General features: G+C 39.9%; 1 long non-coding RNA gene across 1 annotated transcript in view; it reads left to right on the top strand.

Annotated features, from left to right (window-relative positions):
• LOC141370151 (uncharacterized) overlaps positions 1–21,746 on the top strand; it is a 96,007-nt gene extending 74,261 nt beyond the window's left edge. Inside the window, exons 2-3 of the long non-coding RNA XR_012373957.1 lie at positions 16,780–16,906; positions 20,677–21,746. This is a non-coding gene — a long non-coding RNA (uncharacterized lncRNA). The remainder of the gene's footprint in view (positions 1–16,779; positions 16,907–20,676) is intronic.
• The last annotated feature ends 1,908 nt before the right edge of the window (positions 21,747–23,654 follow it).

Here is a 23,654-nt window from a genome sequence, read left to right as displayed (position 1 = left end):
GAGTGAAAATAAAATCAAAGCTGTCCAAAATCTTTGGGATGCAGCAAAAGCTGTTCTAAGAAGGAAGATACAGGCCATCTCAAGAGACAAGGAAAATCTCGAGCAACCTAACTTAACACATAAAGAAGACCAAACAAAGCCCCAAGCCAGGAGAAGGAAGGAAATAATATAGATTTGAGCAGAAATAAATGAAATAGAGACTAAAAAATAATTAAATCAGTGAAACCAGGAGCTGATTTTTTGGAAAGATGAACAAAACTGATATATCTTTAGCCAGATTCATTTTTAAAAAAGACTCAAAATCAGAAATGATGGAGGAGGAATAACAGTCATCACCAAGGAAATACAAAGGATTGTAAGAGAATTATGAACAATGTAGAAGAAATGGATAAATTCCTAGAAACATATAACCTTCCAAAAATGAATCATGAAGAAATAGAAAATGTGAAAAGACTGATTACTAGCAATGAAATGAATGAGTAATCAAAAAACTCCCAACAAACAAAAGTCAAGGACCAGATGGCTTCACAGGTGAATTCTACCCAAAATTTAAAGACGAGTTCATACCTATTCTCAAACTATTCCAAAAAATAAAAGAGGAAAGAAAATACCCAAACTCATTCTATGAGGCCAGCATTACACTGATACCAGACCCAGATAAAAACACTACAAAAAAAGAAAACTATAGGCCAATGTCTTTGAGGAACACGGATGCAAAAATCCTGAACAAAATGTTAGCAAACCAAATTCAACGTGTTTAAAATCATTCACTGTGATCAAATGAGATTTATTCCAGGGATGCAATGGATGGTTCAGTATTTGCAAATCAATCAACATGATACATCACATCAACAAGACAAAGGATAAAAACCATATGATCATTTCAAAAGATGCAGAAAAAGCATTTGACAAGGTACAACATCCAATCATGAGAAAAACCTCTCAACAAAGTAGGTTAAGAGGGACCATACCTCAACAAAATAAAGGCCATATATGAAGAACCCACAGCTAGTATCATTCTCAATGGTGAAAAGCTGAGAGCATTTCCTCTAAGATAAGGAATAAGATAAGGATGTCCACTCTTGCCACTTTTATTCAACATAGTACTAGAAGTCCTAGCTGTGGCAATCAGATGAGAAAAATAAATAAAAGCCATCCAAATTGGAAAGGAAAAACAAAACTGTCACTATTTGCAGATGACATGATACTATATATAGAAAACTCAAAAGACTCCACCAAAAATTAGTAGAACTGACAAATGAATTAAGTTGCAGGATACAAAATCAATATACAGAAATCTGTTGCATTTTTATACACTAATAATGAAGTACCAGAAAGAGAAATTAAGAAAACAATTCCATTTATAATTGCACCAAAAAGAATTAAATACCTAGGAATAAACTTAACCATGGAGGTGAGAGACCTGTATCTGAAAATTATAAAGCATTGATGAAATACATATATTCAATTGAAGATGACACAAATGGAAATATATTCCATGCTCATTGGATTGGAAGAACCAATAGTGTTAAAATGTTCATGCTACCCAAAGCAATCTACAGATTTAATGTAATCCTTATCAAAATACAAACAACATATTTCACAGAACTAGAACAAACAATCCTAAAATTTGCCTGGAACCACAAAAGACCCCTAATAGCCAAAGTAATCTTGAAAAAGAACAAAGCTGGAGGTATCATAGTCCTAGATTTCAAGATATACTGCAAAGTTGTAGCAATCAAGAGTATGGTACTGATCCAAAAATAGACACATAGATCAATGGAACAGAATAGAGAGCCCAGAAACAAACCCATGCTTATATTAATAAAATAGAATACATTAACATAGAATTACCATATGATCCAGGAATTCCATTACTTTGTATTTATTCAAAAGAAATGAAAACACTAATTTGAAAAGATCTATATGCCCCTATGTTTATTGGAGCATTGTATACAAAAGCCAAGATATGGAAGCAACCCAAGTGTCCATCCATAGATGAATAGATGAAGAAGATGTGGTTTATTTCTACAATGAAATATTACTTGGTCATAAAAAAGAATGAAATCTTCCCATTTGCAACAACATAGATGGATAAGGTTAGTTATCCTTCCTCTTTTCTGTATTGGTAACTTCTCCCATTCTAAATAAGACATACAGTGGTGTTTAGAAAGAACATGGGCTTTGGAGTCATTGTTAGTTTGACTTGGGAGTCAGTTGTCCCAGGGTTCAAACCTTAGGTCTATTACCTCCTCCCTGAGTGACCTCTAGGCAACAGTTACCTTCTATTGAAAAAAGGAAATAGATATGCCCAATTTACATAGCTTTCAGAAAGGTTTCTAGCACAGTGCTTGTTATATAAGACTGTGGCCAAGTGCTCTAAAGACAATGTATCTTGGGGCGCCTGGGTGGCTCAGTTGCTTAAGCGACTGCCTTCGGCTCACGTCATGATCCTGGAGTCCCGGGATCGAGTCCCACATCGGGCTTCCTGCTCAGAGGGAGTCTGCTTCTCCCTCTGACCCTCTTCCCTCTCGTGCTCTCTATCTCTCATTCTCTCTCTCTCAAATAAATAAATAAAATCTTTAAAAAAAAAAAAAAGACAATGTATCTTTACCTTGAGTAAGTGACCGTCCTAACAAAGGTGGTGGTGATGGGAACAGCACTTTTGTTACTTCCTTTCTCTTCATTCTCTCCTAAAAACAAATCTTCCCTCTATCCCTAGCCTTCCTAGAAGAACCCCATCTCTCCTATTCTTACCCAGGCCCCAAATTATTAAATATTAATGTATTATTACCCTCTTCTCTCCAACTCTCAGATCCTATTCATTCCTCTTCCATGAAACTAGAATGAAGTTGCTCTTGCCAACGGGGCAAGGCTCTCCAAATTTTCAAGCCACTGAACAATTTACAGTTTTTACTCTGCTGCATTTGGCCTTTAGAGGCCTCCTTTTTTTTTTTTTTTTCAAATGCTAGTTTGGCCTCACTGTATCCTTCCTTAGGTTCCCTCAGTGGCTCCTCACTGCCTTCACCCCGCATGGGGGTCCTGCATAGCCTCTCAGTCATGACTCATCCCCTTGCTTTCTCCATGCCAACCACACTGATTTTTTTCTTTCTTTCTTTTTATTTTAAATATTTTTTTATTTATGAGAGAGAGAGAGCACAAGCAGGGGGAGCTGGTGAGGGAGAGGGAGAAGCAGGCTCCCTGCTGAGCAGGGAGCCAGATGTGGACCTCAATCAGGTCAGATCATGACCTGAGCCGAAGGCAGATGCTTAACCACTGAGCTACCCAGGTGCTCCTGATTTTTTCTTTTAAAAAGACAAACAAACAAATAAACAAACTTGCCACAGGACATTGGCACATTTGATTTCCTCTACTTAGAACATCTTTCCTTTCCCTCTTCACCATAAAAAGCTACTGCCCTTTCAAATTTCATCTCTAACATTATTATTATTTTTTTTTTTCAGAGAAACCCTCTTCAACCTTCTTATTGGGTCAAATCTCCCCATTCTAGGTTTTCACATTGTCAAGTACCTTTCCTTTATAGCTCTTACCATAGGCAGTTTTTGCCCCTATCTCCCACTAGACTGCGATCCCTAGAAAGGGAAGGACCAAGTCTATTTTTGCTCCTTATTATCTTACCCCAGCAACTAGCATGATGCTTAGCACATGGTAGATGATCAATAAATTTTGTTTAATAAATGAATGGTTGCATAAATGAATGAGCATTTATTAGTTGCCAACCATATTATATGCCAGATTCTTTCATTAGATAGGAAGAATATCAGATGATTTATAATGTCCTTTCAAACTTTTAGGCTATTTTTTGCACGAGGAAAAATTCATTTTTAGACTATCACTTCTTAATGCCAAATAAGCCTTCTTGTGCCAAGAGAGTATGCCATTTATTTTAGCCCTTAAATTTAACTCATACTATTAATCTGGTTGAGCAATTCTAGGCAACAAAGATGGGATTTGACTTAGATAGACAAAGAAAAGGGATCCTTAAGTTATATTCAGAAAAAAATTTAGAGGCGTCTGGGTGGCTCAGTCAGTTAAGTATCTGCCTTCAGCTCAGTAGGGAGTCTGCTTCTCTTTTTTCTCTCTCCCTCTGCCCCTCGCTCCTGCTCATTCTCTCTCTCTCTCTCTCAAATAAATAAAATCTTTTTAAAAAAAGAAAAACATTTAAAAGAATAACTTATAAAAATAGAAAATTAGTTTCTTTGAAGAGGGGCTCCAGTGATTTGGAATGGCCTAATAATAAGAAATACATGGCATGACATGAATTTAACTGTCATGAAACAAAACAGAAGATGTTATAGCAAGTACATGATGACCAACAACAGATTTGTTTTCACTGTTGGAAACCTTAAAATTATGAAAGGATCTGTCTAGGAACCAAATAGCCCCACTTTTTCTTAAAGGCACAAGAGAATATTTTTAGAATATGTCTTGATAGGACATTTTTTTAGGGGGGAGGGGCAGTGGGAGAGGAAGAGAGAATCCTAAGCAGACTCCATGCCCAGCACAGAGCCTGATGCAGGGCTTCATCTCACAAACCTGAGATCATGACCTGAACCAAAATCAAGAGTCAGACACTTAACCAACTGAGCCACCCAGGCTCCCCTTTATAGGCCATTTCTGAGAATTACAGATACACGTGTTAACAGCTCCATTGGTTGGTGAAGAAGTATCTATTTTATTCCTTGCAGGATCAAGGAAACATCTAGTATAGTGGATCGTGTATGTGGGTACTTAGTAAACATCATCATCTTTTGAGCTTTTTGCAGCCCATTCTGCTTTTAAAGGGATGGATCAATCTCACTTTAGGTATTCAGTACTTAAAGGTATCATTACTGAACCTAGCATAAAGTAATTTACTGCCTTGAATTGCTTATTACATGTCTCTGCGTCTTTCTACCACTTCATCCCAGAACTTTGTATGCTGCTTAGACTCTGTCTCTCTTGATTGATCAGTTTGCAGCTTTTCACAATAATATTTTGGAGTAAATCAATTGTAGCTCCCAGTTATGAAAATGAATATTGGCCTCTCTTTTTCTTTAAGTAACAAATATTCTTCATCATAGGTATTATAATCTTAAAGATAATTATACCTTTAATCCTCAATTTTTAAAAAAACATGACACAGTCTTTTTGACTTTCTACTTTTCTACTTTTCTTATAATCTTAATGTTTTTAGCCTCTGACTTTGCTGGAGCTACCTTCTTATAATATCCCTATAAAATGTCACATGGGAAGATCAGTGCCTTTCTTAAGGATCCTGAGGATGCCCAAGATGGGAGTTGGGGAATGGGGTATGTGTTTCCAGCTTTGAGGGAATGAGTGGTTCTCAGTCCCCACACCATGTGAACGTTTAACCCTCCTCATGACTTTGGCTCTGACTGCTTCTTTCTGTGCATACGGCTTTGCTTCCAGCCCCTTCCCTGTCTTTTCCCAAAGCCCGGTACAGCAAAGCTGTGGAAAATTGGGGAATCCAGAGGGGGATCACAGCAGGGCATCTGGGGGATGGCTTTTCCTTAGGTCCCACTGCCTCCATTCAGTCAGACACCCTTGCTCGACCAAGATAATTTCTACAACCTCCTTATCTGCTGCGAGGTCCCCAGGTTTCTCATCCATTCTCTCAAGAGGTGCCATCTGAAAACTTTAAGTCCCTGTTACCATGCAAAAAGGAGAGGTTTAACTCTGGCCTTCTTCCTCAGTGCTGGGCCAAACTTTACATATCTAAGAAGGCCTGTTAACAAGCTCCTCCAAAGGCAAACACATAGAATTGATAGATTTGGAAAAAATTTTGGCAGGATTCCTCCACGTAGGCCAAATCTAATTCGTAAACAGGCTGCCCATATCTGCTGCACACACTCTTCTGTTCCTGCCAAGAATTCCTCCAGGAAGGAATCCTGGTTTCTTTTTTCTTTTACATTAAAATGACACTGATGATATTACTATTATGTTGTTATCAATAACCTAAAAATACAAAATCTTGTAGAATACCGATTTGACATGTTGAAATTAAAAATAGAATTTTTCTTATAACATAATTTCTTTTCCATCTTGAGTCTGAAAGCTTCTGCTCAAGTGTATGGTACTCCTGATACTTGTCAGCAGGGCTTTTCAAATCTTTTTGGTATTACATCTTTGTTTTTTATTTATAAAAGAAATATTTGAAATATGTGAAACTATACACCATGCACATGGAAATAGAAATTAAATGCATTATCTCATAGCACACTCGGAATGGTGGAGGAGAAAGAATGAATATTAAAGCATATTCTTTAGCCTTAAGGGGAGAAATCTAGGTCAGAAATATCAGAGAAAGTGTATTGACAGACCATGCCTTTGGAGTGAGAAAGATCTGGGGTCCAATATCCGTTCTGTCTGTAATTAGCTGGGCAAGTTACGTTGGACAACGCTCTCTGTACCTAAGTTTCCTCATTTATAAAATAAGGATTATAATGCTTCCGAGAGTTATAATGAGGATTAAATATACTGGGAATGTGTCTGCTATGTGACAAGTGTTCTATAAATATCAGTATCCTTCCGTTCTCCCTTTCTCTCTTCTTCCTTCCAAGGTGGGGTGTGACAGCAGTCCCAAAACACAAAATTCTATAACTTAGAAACCCTTATAATTAAGATGAGTAAAATTTTTTTATAGAAAGGGGTATACACACACATATGTATGATTTTAAACAGTGAGAGGATAAAGTAATTTAAAATGTTTTCTCTTTAAGGAATGGGAGAGAATATAGTGGAAAAGAGAGAGAAACCAGGCTTCTTTGAATATCCTTGTTTTATTTATTTGACTTTGAAACTGTGAAAATATTTTATATAATTGTAAAACAAGATTAAGTTTAAAAATCATATAGAATCCTAGCCTTTTAGCATGCCATTTACAGCTGGAAATAAATTGTGGTAACACAGATCAAAATGGAATCTATGAAAAGGAGAGACTATGCTGCTATTGTCCGAATTTTTTGGGTTTTTTCCATTTGCATTTTCTTTGCTGGGTAGTGTTTGGTTTATCTAGCTGTACTTCATATGTCAAACTACTATTTGTTTTCTTCTTCTAAATAAACGTGTATGTTATAAATCTAAAAAGAAAAATAGTAAAAAATAAAAAAGAAACAATCCCTAGACAGTGAAGAGGAAACAAAACAAAATTAACCTTACTGTGTAATCAGTTGTTGGCAGAAAGGAACTATAGTAAGTGATTTAAACCTGGTATTTGGACAATACATCCCTAGTGGGATATATCCTAAGCAGAGGAGAGAAGAACATTTTTTATAAATAGCTTGCAAGAGTCCTATTGTTCACCTGAGATGGCTGTGTGTGTATTTTGGGACAAAGCAAATGAATAATTATGTGACATTCTAAATCAAATTTTAGGTTTCTCAGCTTCGGAGATATAAGAGATTAAGTAAAAATACTTATGAATTTAAATTAGAAGTATTAGTTGAATTCATGAGGAATTTTATCTTCAAAGATTTTTTTCCAGCTTTGTCCACTTACAAGGCCTAGAAACAGTAGCTAACCTATTAGCAAGGAACACCTTTAGTGCCCAGATTGTTGTTTTTATATATCATTTCCCACTAAAAGGAACATTGGCCCCTTGTAGAAATGTCTGAATGCAAGTCTGGGGTAGGCAATGTATAAGACAAGCCTAGAATATATTGTTATATCAGAAAGAAAGGAAGTAAGTTATGGGACAAAAAATATATACATAGATTTGGTCATTGTATCTGGTTCCTGGCACAAATCTCCTAAAACCTTTGCAATTTCCTGATAGGAGTGTCTATTGTTATTCAGGGTAAGTTCCTTTCAACCACCCCAGAGTTTATGCTAATGAGCTGACTCTTTGGTTCCTTGATAGAACCAGGATGGTGGCTGATTGCCAGAGAACCAAGCACAAGATTAGAGGGTTGGCACTTTCAACCCCACCTCCTTCTGACCTCCAAGGAGAGGAAGGTGGCTGGAGATCCTGTTCTTTCTTCAAGGGCTAACGATTTAATCAGTGTTGCCCACATAATGAAACATAGATAAAAACGGAAAGAATTAGGGTAAGGGAGCCACTGGGTTGGGAGGATGGCATGCCCATGGAGGGCTTGGAAACTCTGTGCCCCTCCCCCTGGGCCCTATTCATCTCTTTATCTGGCCGTTCATTTGTATCTGGCTGATAATAAATTATCATTATACACAACAGTGCTTTCCTCCTTCTGTGAGTCATTCCAGCAAAATTTTGAAGCTGACAGTGTGGAGGGGAAGGTCATGGGAACGCCTGAATATGTAGTCAGCTGGGCAGAAGTTTGGATAGTCTGGGGACCCCATTTGCAGCTGGCATTTGAAGTGGGGGCAGTCTTCTGGGACTGAGTTCTTAACCTGTGGGGTCCGCACTAGCTGTGGGGAGTGCCAGGGTTGAATAGAACTATAGGACCTTCACTTGGTGCCAGACAATTGGAGAACTGTTGCTTGGAAAAGCAAAGAGAAGCTGTCAACTCAGGGGCTACATTGAAGAGATTGCTATTAGATAGATGTAATTTATGTATTAATAAGAATAATGACTGCAAGTATGCTGAACTTTTAGTTCATAATCATTGTAGAAAAAAATTGCTCACCATTGGAGGATGTTAGAAAACCGCCCCATTATTTTAAAAACTGTTAAAAAAAAATCCAACACTTATCTGGACTTTCCTATGTAAATTGTACTACTATGTAACCAAATAGAAACATTGTAATTAATAAATGAAGAAGAAATGATAGAATTAGAGTATCCCTACTATGTAACTCCCAATGAGTTAGTGGATCTAGGCATTCCATTCCACATCACAGGTGGCTAACATCACAAAAAGAGAGACACTCAGAAATTATATAATTCTTAAAGGAATAACTTAACACCACTTATAAAATATTCTTGCCAAAAGAATTGAAGTTGAATCTGATCAGGCCTTTAGATCCAACTAGAATTTATAGGAAATACAAGTAATAATTTGTTAAGCTACACCATGGGGATGCAATCAGCAAGTTCCAGACTTTGGGAAACTATAGGATTAATGACTCTATTTCTCCCACAAATAAATTGCAAGGGGAGATAAAAGAAAGAGGGAGAAACCTATACACTGAAAGAGACCTAAAAGACATACTAATCAATTGCACTGTGGACCTTATTTGGATCTTAATCCAAAAGAACAATCTGTTAAAACCAAATGAACATAAAAGTCATTTATGACATTATGAGATAGAAATCTGAGCGCAGGTTTCATTTTCTGGAAAGTACACCCTGTGACAATGATTAGTATGCAGGAAATTTATTGGAGATTCCTCCTGGGATCAACACCTGTAGGGGAAGGGAAAACCCTGGGCTGGATTGGAGTTACAGCAAGGTCTCTGCCAAGCCCACAGGAAGCACTGAGTTGGGATGGCTTCTCACAGTAGTGCCAAGTTGGGGTATTTGTCTTTCTCTGACTTATTTCACTTAACATTATACCCTCTAGATCCATCCATGTTGTTGCAAATGGCAAGCTCATTCTTTTTTATGGCTGAGTAATATTCCATTGTGTGTATGTACCACATCTTCTTTATCCATTCATCTACTGATGGATACTTGGGTTGCTTCCATATGTTGGCTATTGTAAATAATGTTGCAGTAAATACAGGGTTGTGTGTATCTTTTCAAATTAATTTTTTGTTTGTTGTTTGTTTTCTTTAGGTAAATAACCAGTAGTGGAATGACTGGATTGTATGACAATTCCATTTTTAATTCTTTGAGGAAACTCCATACTGTTTTCCACAGTGGCTGCACCAGTATGCATTCCCACCAACAGTGCACAGGGTTCCTTTTTCTCCACATCCTAACCACACTTGTTATTTCTTGTGTTCTTGATTTTAGCCATTCTGACAGATGTAAGGTGATATCTCACTGTGGTTTTGATTTGCATTTCCCCAATGACTTAGTGATGTAGAGCATCTTTTCATTTGTCTGTTGGCCATCTGTATGTCTCCTTTGGAAAAATGTCTATTCAGTTTCTCTGCTCATTTTTTAATTGGGTTTTTTTTTTTTGGTGTTGAGTTGTATAAGTTCTTTATATATTGCAGGTATTAATCCCTTTTTGGATATATCGTTTGTGAATATCTTCTTCCATTCAGTAGGTTGCTTTTTCATTTTGTTCATGATTTTCTTCACAGTGCAAAAGCTTTTAATTTTGGTGTAATCCTAATAGTTTATTTTCTGCTTTTGTTTCCTATGCCTTGGGAGGCATATCTAAAAACATGTTGCTAAGGCTGATACCCAAGAGACTACTGCCTATGTTTTCTTCTAGGAGTTTTATGGTTCCAGGTGTTACATTTTGAGTTTATTTTTGTGTGTAGCGTAAAAAAATGTGGTCCAGTTTCATTCATTTCTTCATTTCACTCATTCATTCATTCATTTTGCATGTCGCTGTTCAGTTTTTCCAGCACTGTTTATTGAAGAGACTGCCTTTTCCCCATTCTCTATCTGTGCCTCCTCTGTCATAGATTAATTGATCATATAAGTGTGGGTTTATTTCTGGGCTCTCTATTCTCTTTCATAGATCTGTGTGTCTATTTTTGTGCCACTACCATACTGTTCTGATCACTACAGCTTTGTAGTATATCTTAAAATCTGAAATTGTGATACCTCTAGATTTGTTCTTCTTTCTCAAGACTGCTTTGGTTACTTGAGGTATTCTGTGGTTCAAATTTTAGGATTATTTGTTCTAATTCTGTGAAAAGTGTAGTTTGTCTTTTGATAGGGATGACATTAAATCTGTAGATTGCCTTGGATAGTATGGACATTTTAATAATATTGATTCTCCCAGTTCATAAGCATGGGATATCTTTCTTCTGTTTGTGTCATCTGCAATTTTTTTATCAGTGTTTTATAGCTTCAGAATATAGGTGTCTCACCTTCTTGGTCAAGTTTATTCCTAGGTATTTTCTTCATTTTGGTGCAATTATAAATGGGATTGATATCTTAATTTCTCTTAGAAATTACTTTTAATTTTCCTTTAGAAAATGATTATGGCTATGTTTTAAAAATGAGTTCTTATCTTTTAGAAATAGAGACTGAAATATTTACTAATGAAATGATATTATGGATGGGATTTACTCCAAAATAATATCAGTGCAGGGAGAGAGGATGTGGGAACATAAATGAAACATGAGTTGATAATTGTTGAAGTTGGGTGTGGGTATTTGAGCTTCGTTATACATTTTCTCAACTTTTGTGTATTTTGACTTTTTTTCATTAATAAAAAATGTAGAAAATGGTGATGCAATAAAAAATTAGTTATAAAACAAATATGTCAGTTAATATGGCATAACATGACATTTTTATGAACAGGATTAATGCTTATCTTAATATAATTATTACTTTCTAAGTAAAATGCTAATAGTTAGGGATCCATATTATATTTTAATTTTACAAAGAAGATAGTAAGAAAAAATAACAGGAGAGGGATGAATTTAGGCTTGAATGAGGGACAAAAGCCCTAGGAAATAAAAGGTTATTAAGTATCAGATTACCAGAAAAGATTACTGTGGGCATCTTAAAAATGGAACAGACATGCATCCTTCTGAGAAGTCTCAAGTGAAATCTGACGGGAGGCAATCAGGGGAACGGTAGCCCTCTGATTGTCTTTCATGTTGTAGAATGTAGCTGTTTTTTTTTTTTTCTTCCTTTCAACACAGGGTAATTATTTTTTCCCTTCAAAGGGAAAAGTGGCTTTTATGTGTCCCATGAACAAAAGATAATTTTTGTTCTTGGTAATGAAATATTTGTACATCTAGTTTAAAAACCTGTGATAAATAAAGCCAGGTTAAAAACAGCAGAGCATTAATGTCTAAATGTTTTTTTTAAATGAAAATTCTTACATATAGCATATTTCCTGACTGTGCTGTTTCTAATTTCTGTTTTAGTTTCTGCTCTCACTGCTAGGAGAAAGGGATCATAATAGCTGCAGATAATGTTACCCCGAGCTCTGTTCTATTATTGTGATCCAGCAGGAAGATTGTGTGTGTGTGTGTGTGTGTGTGTGTGAGAGAGAGAGAGAGAGAGAGAGAGAGAGAGACTGAAAAGCATTTAGGGAAAAAAAGCTTAAATTTTTATAATCCACGTAACTGTTTCAGTGGCACAATAAGGTAGATTTGTGGATACCATGTGCATCATTAATAATTGGAAAATATGCCACATTGCCCATGCTTCATGCCATTCTGTGTGGGGGACTTGTCCTCACACTAAAAGGATAAAAGAACATCTGTTCCCTGGCAGCTTTGGCCTCCCTGGGGCCTAATTTGGCCCTCTCTGTTTGGACCAGATTCCTCCCCAAATGGGATGTGGGCCCTGCATCCTCTAATTAATCTTGCTGTATTTCTTGCTCTTTGCATGGCCACTTTTCTTCTAACCTTCACTTTGGGTCCTTGTCTCAGATATTATGCCAAGATAAGTTGAGAGAACCTATTGGTAGGCCAGGAGAAAATCCAAAGGTCTCATGGGCTTTCTGAAACATTAAGGTTTTAGACAGTGCTAAGTAGAGTAAAAGCAGAATATTAATGCTAATGCTCTAGAAATCTCCACTGAACCAAGCATTTCTAATATTTCACTGCCATTATTATGAATACCTTGGTCATTCCTTAATGGGGAGGTTTGTTCTCCTCACAGCAGGGATATGAGAGACACCCTACTACTGAAAGAAGCTCCTCACCCAGAACTGGGAAGAAAGGGCCGTGTTGGCAGCATTGTCTGGTTCTTGGTGGTGCTCATGCCACTCGGATACTTCTTTTCCTACTTCAGTTCTCTGCTCTCCTCTCTGCCATTTTCCCCATTTCCCCATTTCTGCCTTTGCCCACCTTCTTCTGTCACATCATTCTTTCCCTACCATGCTTCACTCACCTGTGAGGCAGCCCAAGGCCCAAGTGTGAAGTTAAAGGATTCCTCTTGGGCGCCATTTCCCTCCCCTTTATTCCATCCCCCTCCTCACTGTCCAAAGTGCTTTCCTACCCTCCCCCATCACAGCTTCCTGAGAACAGAGGGGCTGTGGCCCTCAGGGAAACACTGAGATAGAAATAACGAGACTGAGCTCTCCCTCTGTGGCATCTGCATTTTAATAATTGTCCCATTGCTCCCATTTTCACTCTGCACCCTCCTCTTCATTATCCATCCTTCTTACTTTTCCTTCTTTCCTGGTTCCCTTCCGATTGCTTTGGTATCACCAGCTTCCCCAACTCTTTGTACCAAGGACCTGCAGGAGTACTTTCTTCTCACTTTTGCCCGCCACATACGCCTAGTACTTCTCTGCTGGCAACTCCACGGCTGCTAGAGTGCAGGGTAGCCCATCACCTCTCAAACAAACATGGCTTTCTTGGACTTTCGTGGCATCCTAATGCTTGTCAGCTTTTAAAAATTTGTGTCTGAGTAAAAGGAATAAGAGTATTTATTTCCTTGTAACTTTTTTTCTAGCTACATAGAACTCCCAAATCAAGAACAATGAACTAATGAGCTTGCAGTAGAATTATATGAGTAGAGGCCCTTGTAGGCCACAGCGATCTGAAGGGAACAAGAGATGCATCACTTAGGATCTTTGGTTGCAAGAAAAAAAGAGATCTTTCTGGCTAACATAGGGGAAAGGAATTCATTGAAAGGATGTGGAGTAGCTCAAAGGAAAAGCTAAACAAAGGAGTTCTGGGGGTCTGGGCAGCAGGAACTAAGGTACAGACTCCTTGAGGCACTGTGGCCTGATAAGATACTGCCACCATTTTCCCCAGTCTCTGATTTACTCTGCTCAAGATACAAATGCCAAGGCAAGAGAATATGATGAGCCAAGCTTGGGTCATAGGCTCATTCTTTCACTGGTGAGAGGTGAGGTACTGGCAGGAGGGGGTGTTTAGGTCCCTTGACGGAAGCCCAAGCAGTAGGTATCCAGAAGCAAAGGGGAGTTCTCTGAAGTAAAATCATGATGCTATAATCAAAAGAGGAGGTGTTGCATGCTAAGTGGGCAAAATCCACAGTGGCCACCAGAGTTGAGAAATAAGTAGATTCAAATGAGGACATTCATTCATTTTTTTAAAAAGATTTATTTATTTATTTTAGAGAAAGAGCATGTGCACACCTATGTGGGTAGGGGGAGAGGGAGAGAATCTTTAAGCAGATTCCCCACTGAGCGCAGAGTCTGATGCGGGGGTGCTGATCTCACAACCCATGAGATCATGACCTGAGTCAAAAACCAAGTGTCGGAGGTTCAACTGACTGAGCCACCCAAGCATCCCGGGACATTCATTCATTTTTTTTTTTAAGATTTTATTTATTTATTTGACAGGGAGAGAGAGCAAGAGAGAGAGAGAGAGAGAGACAGAGACAGAGAGAGACAGAGAGAGAGGGAGCACAAGCGGGGGGAATGGCAGGCGGAGGGAGAAGCAGGCTTCCCGCAAAGCAGGGAGCCCCATGCAGGGTTTGATTCCGGGACTCTGGGATCATGACCTGAGCCGAAGGCGGCTGCTTAACCAACTGAGCCACCCAGGCGCTCCTCATTTTTAAAAAACAAGTTTCTGTCTAGTGAGAGTAGTGCCCCTCCCCCCTTTTTAAACACAGCAAGCTAAGACATTAGGGTTCACATTCAAGGTCAGGCAGTCAAGAAAATTCACTGATTAAGAACAGCAAACATGATATAACCCGATGCGTCAGTCTATGCTAAGTGCTTTCCATATATTGATTCACTTCCCACAACAACCCAAAGAGGTAGGCATTACTATCAATCTCATTTTACAGAGGAGGAAACTGAGACCCAGCGAAGTTAAGTAACCTAGCCAAGACCACACAGCTGGTGCCATATGTAACAAAGTAAGAATTCAAACCCAGGCAGTGTGGGTCAGGCTGCACTCTCATCCACCATGCCATCTACTTCTGAAATTTGTATAACAAAATACACTCTGTAACAAAATATTTAAAGAAAATGCGGGGCTCTGATTGTTCTGTGTTTGAGAGAGGGAGCAATGGAAACAGAGACATTTTGAATGACAGTTAATCATCCCTCCCACATGGACCCAACTTGGGGATTTCATCAATAAACACCTGTTCCCACCGAGACAGATATCACTGGCGTGCGAAGACACATCCTCACGTCCTGGGAAGCCAGCTTCACGGTTTTATTTCCTAAGGGCAGTTATTCGAAAGTACAGGCGTTTTATTTTTAGTTTACTTCAGATTATACCCCAGAGCACATCTCTTCACTGTCTCTCCCAGACACTCCTCTGCTTTTCAAAAAGAGAAACACTGAACCTTCTCTCCTGCACACTAAAAGGCCTTTGTCCGAAACCACACATGTCGATTTTAAACAGAAAATAATATTAAAGCACAGAGCTTCCTTTATGTGCTCCGTGCAGCGCTCCGAGTGCCTGTGTCTCTGGATTTATGATGTGCTCTACACTTTCCACATGCTCAGTGCTGTTTTCCCACATTTGAAGGAGAAAGGATCAAGAGATTTGCGCTGGAGTAAATTTATTCTGTCTTGAGCTGGGTGAAGGTTCCAAATTCACCACAGCATGGAAAATATAAATGCTGTAAGCATCGTGCTTCCTTCCCAGACACTGCAGACCGGCAAACAGCGGCCCAAGGCAGACATGAACGTCACATTCTTGTAATCACTCCCCTGCTCAGAGCTGTTTTGGCTTTTCTGAATCGAGTGACAGAAACCTGACCAGATTTCATGACCCTACCACTTGGTTTCACATTGGGGAGAAACATCTTCTGTGTCCTTTCTAACTCCCTTGCTCTCCTGGGGGATGAGAGAACCATGAGCTTCGGGGAGTCCGAATGCTGAGCTGGGGACTTGCCCTGGGTCTTGGGACAGGATGCTGGAGTTGAACTTCACATACTCTTCAAGAAATTAAACTGTTTGGGAATAAAAGACACAGTTTAGGGATTATAGTTAATGATGTCTTAATAGCGTTGTGTGGTGACAGATGTTAGCTATACTTGTGGTGAGCATAACATATAGAGATAGTGAATCACTCTGTTGTATACCTGAGACTAATGTCACATTGTGTCAACGATACTCAAAAAAAATTTTTTTTAAAGAAATTAAACCAATGACTCTCGGTCATAATCCTAAAGGTATATGGCATTCTATTTAAAAATGAAAAACTTTGGCAAGGGGAGCAGAATCTCAGAAACCCTGAGATTTCTTCCCAATATGTCAGGGTGCCTCAGTCTTCCTGCTGACTTCCATATGTCAAGTAACTGTTCACCTGCTCCTGTCATGTCAGAAGCCTTCCCTTTATCTATTGGACTTGATCCAGAGGAGGTCGGTCACGGGGTTGAGTGGGACAGTAGTAGACCTTCAGATTTGGGCCAGGGTATTAGCCACCTCTTCATTGTTTGAGTCAGGCAACTCCCCATTACAAAGCATCTGTATTATATGAATTTGGTTAGGTCAGATATTCCCAGTTTTTAAGCCCTTCATGTTTTGCTGCTTTTTTTCCTGCCCCTTTACTATAAAAGCCTCATTTCATAGTTTGTTTCAGTGTCCTAACTGGTAGGACAGCAGGGCAAGGGCAGACAATATTCTGCCTTTCGGTGATATGCTGGGCAAGACCAAGAGTACCTTTCATCTAAAAGGAGGGACAAATGACAGGGTTGCATGAAAAACCAATGGAGGAAGATATGGACTATCAAGAAGAAATGCTAAAACTATTGATTATCCTTGTGGAAAAAATAATGTAAGACCTTTGCTTACTACCATATTAAAATCTCAATTCCAGGTGTACTCAAGACCTAAATGGGGAAAAATCAAAACTTTGAAGCTTCTAAATAAAATAATAGTGGTTCCATTCAGAAGACTTTCTTCATAGAGGACACAAAAGACTGCACACCAAAACTGGAAAGTTGGTAAGTTTGACTGTGTTATACTTAAAATTTCTGTAAGGCAAAGCAAAGATGCATAACGTAATTAAGAAGATGAGCTATAGCCCAGGGGAGATATTTGCCACACACATACACACATAAATAAAAGCAGAGACCTCTTGTGCCTCCCTGACCTGGATCCTATATCTCTCGCCTCACTTTCTTGTCTCCAGCCAGATTAACCTTCTCGGTGTTTCCAGGACCCACAAAGTACATTCCTACCTCAGGGCCTTTGCTCTAACTGTTCCCACTGCCTGGAATGCCCTTGCCCCAGATATCCACTTGGCTAATATCCTCACTCTCTTTAGGTCTTTGCTCACTTTCTCGGCAGGCCTATCCTGAACATCCTATTTAACTCAGCAAACTGCCTTTTCCTCCTACTTCCAATCCCCTCACCCTGCTTCTTTTATAGCACTCATCTCTTCTCACGACTATGGCCCCTATTTATGTATTGTGCTTAATTTCCTTGCATTAGCATCAAAGCTCATGGGGGCAGCGATCGTTCTCTTTTTTGTTTACTGGTATAGACCAAGTTCTTTGAATAGCAACTAGCAGAACCACTCAAAATATTTGTAGGAACTCAGAAATATGGGAATGAGTGAATGGACGGCCACTACTGGAAGTTAGAGCTTACCCATCATTGCGTCACAATACTCTGATGGACTACCAATGGGTTAGAGATGTGCTGAGATGTTGACACCCTCAGCCCTTGAGGCAGCTGGCCAGGGTCTGGGGCAGCAGAAGACCTGGACAGGGGCAGCAGCAGAAGTGGACAGCTGTGTCTTATTGTAGGTGGTCTGCTCTGTTTACCTCAATGTCCCTCAAAATATTGCCAACTTTCCATGTGCCAGTACATTCAAAAGTTCAGGAAGCACTGCGATGGCTAAGCGGTGCCTTGCCTGGTGAAAACAGACACATTGTCTGCTTTCACCCCTTTAGGTGGAATGCTTGGGTCTCTCCCTGGAAGTGCCTCTGTATCTCCACGTCCATACTCCCCCAGCTCAATCAAGCATCGGTTCAAAGACAATGTCTGTTGTTGATCAAAGAAATGTTTGTTTGTTTTTTTAAACAGGTGATTTCACGCCATTAACTGCATATTTTAGAACATAAAGAATGTATGTTAAATGAATAAAAGAATTAATATGTAACAAAGGAGTGGGGGAAATAGTTAAAATGTTAAAATTATTGGTGTTGTAGAGAGCAGTGGTGAAAAAATCAGGTCTGAAAGGTGATGTGAATGAATTTAGCCCAAAACGTTTATGCCTGGTTGCTCTAAAATGGACATTCCCTTAAGAGGGAAGAGGTGTGCTCAGGGGAGAGGGGCGGATAATGGAAGATCTTCCTTACAAAGACCTCAAAGTCTAGGGATCTACTTCCCAAAATAATTCTCCTGGGCCCCCTATTTATCACAAAGAAAACTCTTGGCATCCCCTCTAGGTTTATCCTAACCTGGGTGTAGTGAGGAAGGTCACAGTACACGATTCTTCCGTTCTAGGTTTCTAATAAAACAGCGCTATAGGGCATAGGCAAGGTGTTGGCTGCTGGGTGAGAGGGTGTTCAACCAGAGCTGTAAAGGGCTGACAGGCGATGAGCCAGAGATGGGAGAATCAAGACCAAAAGAGCCAGGGGAAGCCTGGGAGGAAAGCTCAGGGCCAGACAAGGCAGCTGGCTGGATTTGGGAGTGCCCGAAATCTGGCAAGCACAACAGATCTTGGAGCCAGGAGTTAGGCAGAAGCCAGGAAACTCTGGGTTCATGAGGTGAAGGCTAAATGGGGCGGGGAGAGAGAGTCAGGAACAAGGCAGCAGGAACCAGCAGCAGGAATGTCCTGAAACCAAGACAACTGCCTCTGCCAAGAAGCCTCAGGTATACCTCTTGCCAAGGCAAAATGCAGCATCTAGAACAGTGCGCCCAGGCCTGCAGGTGGGAGCAGCGTGAAGAGGTTAACATGGCTCCATGGCCAGGATGGAGCTACATCCAAGGGAAGGTTCTCTCTCTGAGAAGTCATCTCCCTTCTCCTTTTTTCTAGTATGGAAGGATGAGAGTTATATATACTGTGACAACCTGTTGGGATTTTTTAGGACAGTCATTAATTTCAAGCATTCCATCCCCTAATGGAGGTGGCCCTGTGTTGGTTCCTCCTCTGGCATCTCTCATATTACCCTGGTTCCTCTGAATCTCACTTCTGACTTAGAAACTTTGGAACAGACATACCAGGAGGCCAAACATAATGCACGATCTCCAAGGTCCCTTCAATAGTGGAGTATGGCTAGGGGAGTCATGACTGTCAACTCTGAGGACTCAAGGAAAGATCGGTAATGTGTGAGTGGGGGGGGTTCAGGATGGGACACACCCAGGCTCTGACCATCACGCAAAGGACCTAGGCTCTCTATTTGTGCTTTTAAGAATCAGTGCTCATCAGTTGATGTAATGAACATGGTTTCTTCCTCCATCTATCCAACTAGTATGTACTGAATGCTTGCCATTTGCCAGGCCAGTGCTGCTCCCTACCAGCGTTAACCTGACTCTCTTGAACAAGCCTGGGTATTTGTATTGTGCCATTGAACTGCCTTTCCCTATAGCTGACACTTAGGTCTCTGAATGGAGTTTGCTCTAGCTTTATGCTACTCTTACCTGCCACAGGGTTTTGCTGGTATCTGCATTCCTAATCATTAGGCAGGCATCTAGGAGATGGCTGCTAGCCTTCTGCATGTTCTTTTTCTATTACATATTCCAAGGCAAGAAGGCATTCGCAAGGAAGATGAAAATTCAAGAAGTGAACAGTCACAATGTAGCCTGTACCCTGCTCTCCAGTGCCAAAGGCATTAGGACTTGGTATTCTAGGCCCTGTGAGCCATACACTACTTAGGTGACATGGTTGGACCCTAGGGATGGATGTGTCGAATCAAGTAGGTCTGATCTAGCAAAAGATGAATAGAGAGAAGGGACAATAATAAAAATGGTGATAATTTGGGAGTCACTGTGGCATAGTTATAGGGGAGAATGCAGGCTTGAAAGTCAAGAAGACACGAGTTCAAGTAACAGTGAAGACACTTATATCTGTAATCCTGACTGAGTTCACGCAGCAGTTTAGGCCTCAATTTCTTCATCCCTAGTATAAAAATAAGGACACCTACCTCACAGTCAGGGTTGCTTTGAAGACTAAGTTAACAAGGTCACATACTTAAAGTGCCTGGAGGACGAGTCGTGTGGTCATGCGGCAAAGTCGGTGTTTACTAAAGAGCAGGCCATAATCGGCAAATCTGGCATCTGCTGAGCACCTATGATGCTCTAGACCATAACCACACAGTGATGTTTACTGTCACCTAGGGGGTAAGACTGACTCCCATTTGAGAACTGAGGACCCTGCGGCTTGGGAAAATGACACGAATTACTTGGGGTCACACAATTAATAAGAGAAAACTGGGCCAGGAAAGTGAGTAAAGGAGGAGCAAATGAACATTTATGGGACACGGTACCAAATACTGTACCAGATGCATTACAGGTGTTAACTCATTGAATTATTATAATAACCCTAGGAGATAGGTGTTACCATTCCATCTTACATGAAGAAATTGCAATTTTATAGATGCCTAGATGTAGAGAGATGGGATTCTAGCCAAGATCTGGCTGTTCCCAAAGCTTGTGATCTTTTCATCCTGAAATGACAGAGGGAAGTTAAGGCTCTGACTTCGTCCACCACGAAATCAAGTTTGTCTGTATCTCCTCTCATGGTTTGCTTTGCTTCTGTTCTCAGGCACCCCAGATGTACTCCAGTAAAAACAAGAGCCAGTTTCTCCGGGGGGATTCAACTCTGTGGGCATTCCTGGTGCGGGGTCATTTAGAGAAGCAGTGTCCCTGGTTTGTGGGGTCCAGGCAAAGGTGTCAGATCATTCAGGGCAGATGGTCTCCAGACCTGGGCACGACACCAAGCTTTAAGAATGACAAAACCCCCTATTTTATCTCAAGAAACTGAGAATATTGCTTTTCAGAAAAAAAAAAAGTCAAAATAAATCAAAAGGAAAGAGAGGGAAACTCAGGTCAGATGGGGCCACTTGGGCTGGCAGGTGGCCACTTTAGCTCGCTCTCTTCCGAGAACGGTGCCATGCTGATTCAGAATCTTCTAGGGCTTCTATAGACATTGGCAATGTGACGGCTACGGGAAGCAGGAAGAGAAAGCAGAGCTCTCCACCGGGTGCGCTGTGACAAAAAGCAGGAGGGTGAGGGGCACGGAAGAAAAACAAGTACTCTTGGAAAAGCTCCCTCTGATTTCCCTTTATGGCCCTCACAGTGACAAGAGTGGGTTCATTGGTGTGCTCGGAGGAAGGGGCTCTTATGCCCCAGCCCCGTGCTGGGACTTTATTTTCACTTATTCAACATTCAGTAAATAGTTTTCAAGTACCTACCATAGGCTGGATAGAATACAGCCGTGAGGAATCGAAGTCACTGTCCTGGGTCTTAACATTCTAACGGGAGGGAGCAGGCATAGATAATGAACTAAGTAAAAACATAGAGGATTTTATCAGCTGATAACTGTCATGGAGAAAAATAAAGTAAAAAAAAAAAAGGGGGGGGGGATTGGTACAGGTACAGGCTTCCAGGAAAAAAAAGTGGGGACCGGGAGTGCCAATACAATCTGTGAGAAAGGTATTCTTATTAAATTTTCAGGCGAGGAAATGGAGGCCAGGAGGAGTTCTTGAAGGCACACAGCTGAGCAGTGGAACTTCAATTGTAAACCAGCTCTGTTTGAATGAAGCTCATTCTTTCTTTTCCATTTTTGAGGTGCCAACTTTTTCTTTTAAAGGACTTTTAAAAACCCTACCATCTGTTATCACCATCATTTTATAAAATAAATGATTAAAATCTTTAGCTTTTTGTTGCTCATTTTCTTCTTTATACCTCTCTGCCATAGCTGTGTGTTGAAACAAAGGAAGAGGGCAAGACAGTTTCTTATTCAGAAGTCTTTTCTAATTGCCTGGTGGGCAGTGACAGAATTCCTTAGCATATGCCAATAGAGAACGAATGTACACTATATGGTTCAGTTAAGAAACGCTCTTTCTCCTGCTAGAAGCAAAGATGTTTTTGAGGTCAGCATTTCAGCCTCAGAGCTGAAGATGAGCTAGGATGAAAATTCAAAAAAAAATTCTATTGAAGATAATTTGTATTTCCATTGTGTGCAAACCCATGGGAGAACTTGCATTAAAGTTCTGAACTTTGCTGTTGACAAGCATTGTTACCCATCAGAAGCCCATTTCCAGCATTGTGGTCATTATTTGATCTTTTATTAAAGAAAATTCTTCCAAAAATATTAATTTAAAAATTAATGTCAACACTTTCTGACATTCCATCCCTGAATGCTGAAGAAGAAAAAAGTTTTAGAGTTTTTTAATAATCTTGGTAAATATTATTTGAACTTTACTTCAAGCCAAAACAAGTTTCATGGGGGGAAAAAAAATCCTTTCTTCGGCCATGGGCAATAAATTTGGCCAGGAGGGCCTGGAAGCAAGGAACTGAACATGCTAAATACTAAGTGGGTATTCATACCTGCAGACATCAGGATTTTCAGAGACATTTATTCTACTCCCCTAAAATGAGACATGTTTTCAAGAAAATCCTCAATTCTTGTCCATCGTCTTTTTATCTCCTGAGTGGGTGTGTGGATATAATACATGGACTTTTTTTTTTTTTTTTAAACATTCAGCGGTTAAAAAAAAAACAAAAAAACACTGACTGGACACATTATCCAGTGTTCCTCATGTTTGGTGGAAAGAAGAAAGAAATGGGAAGCTTTGGATTCACTCTAAATCCAAACATCTCTCTCCAAGATCAAGGTTTTTTAAGGATTAATGAGCGTGTGTGCGTGTGGGGGGTGGAACATGCGTGCGCGTGTGGGCACATATGTGTATGTGTAGCAACTAATGTGTCAACTAAGCTTTCCCTCCTTTCCTGTAAATGGAGCTTTTCTTTTCCTTTTTTCTTTTTTTTTTTCTTCACTGTGGCTTATTAGGAAGAGATCTCAAGGGTTTGAAGTAAGAGATAGGATTCCATATGGTTCTTTCCCACCAAAAGAGGGTGTTTACTTTCTCTTATTCCGTAACTGCTTGAGTCAGTAGAGCAGAAAGGAAGACAGAGAAACAAAAGCAAGGAAGGAGGAAGAAGAAGGTGGAAGGATGGAAAGAGAAGTGGTTGGGGGTCCTGGGGGCTCTGGATTGGCTCAGAGGTGGAGAAGAATGAAAACCCCTAAAGAACTGGCCGCTAATTCTCTCAACCCCAGGTGCCCACTAAATCCAATCCAAGAAAATGAGGGACAGATGGTGAAATGGATTTAGCCTAGCAACGTTACTCGGTAAAAGAAGAACACAAGCAACTTTTGTTTCCTCACATGATAGACGTTAGATCTGTTCCCTGTGAAGCATGAGAGGAGAAGACCCTTAACCTGGGCTGCAGTCTGACTCTGCTGCTCTCCACCTGGGTGACCTTGGACAAGCCACTCCAAATTATTCTTCACCTATAACACATTGGCAGTAATATTACTTTTCATTCCTAATTCATACAGTTGCCTTGAGGACCAAATGAAATAATTTATTATATGTTCTTTCAGCAAGATTTATCAGGCATCTGCTGTAAAAAGATGGACAAACTCCTGCCTCATGAAGCTTACATTCTAGTTATATACTAAGTATATTTCAGTGTATGTTACAATGTATGAAATATATATATATGCACATATATACA

Source organism: Callorhinus ursinus, unplaced genomic scaffold (assembly GCF_003265705.2).
Source record: "Callorhinus ursinus isolate GAN/ISIS: 27379988/994484 unplaced genomic scaffold, GSC_fseal_2.0 scaffold27, whole genome shotgun sequence".
In the NCBI taxonomy this organism is placed as follows: domain Eukaryota; kingdom Metazoa; phylum Chordata; class Mammalia; order Carnivora; family Otariidae; genus Callorhinus; species Callorhinus ursinus.
The sequence above is the reverse complement of the archived record's forward strand: the minus strand, read 5'-3'. Positions and strand labels throughout refer to the sequence as shown.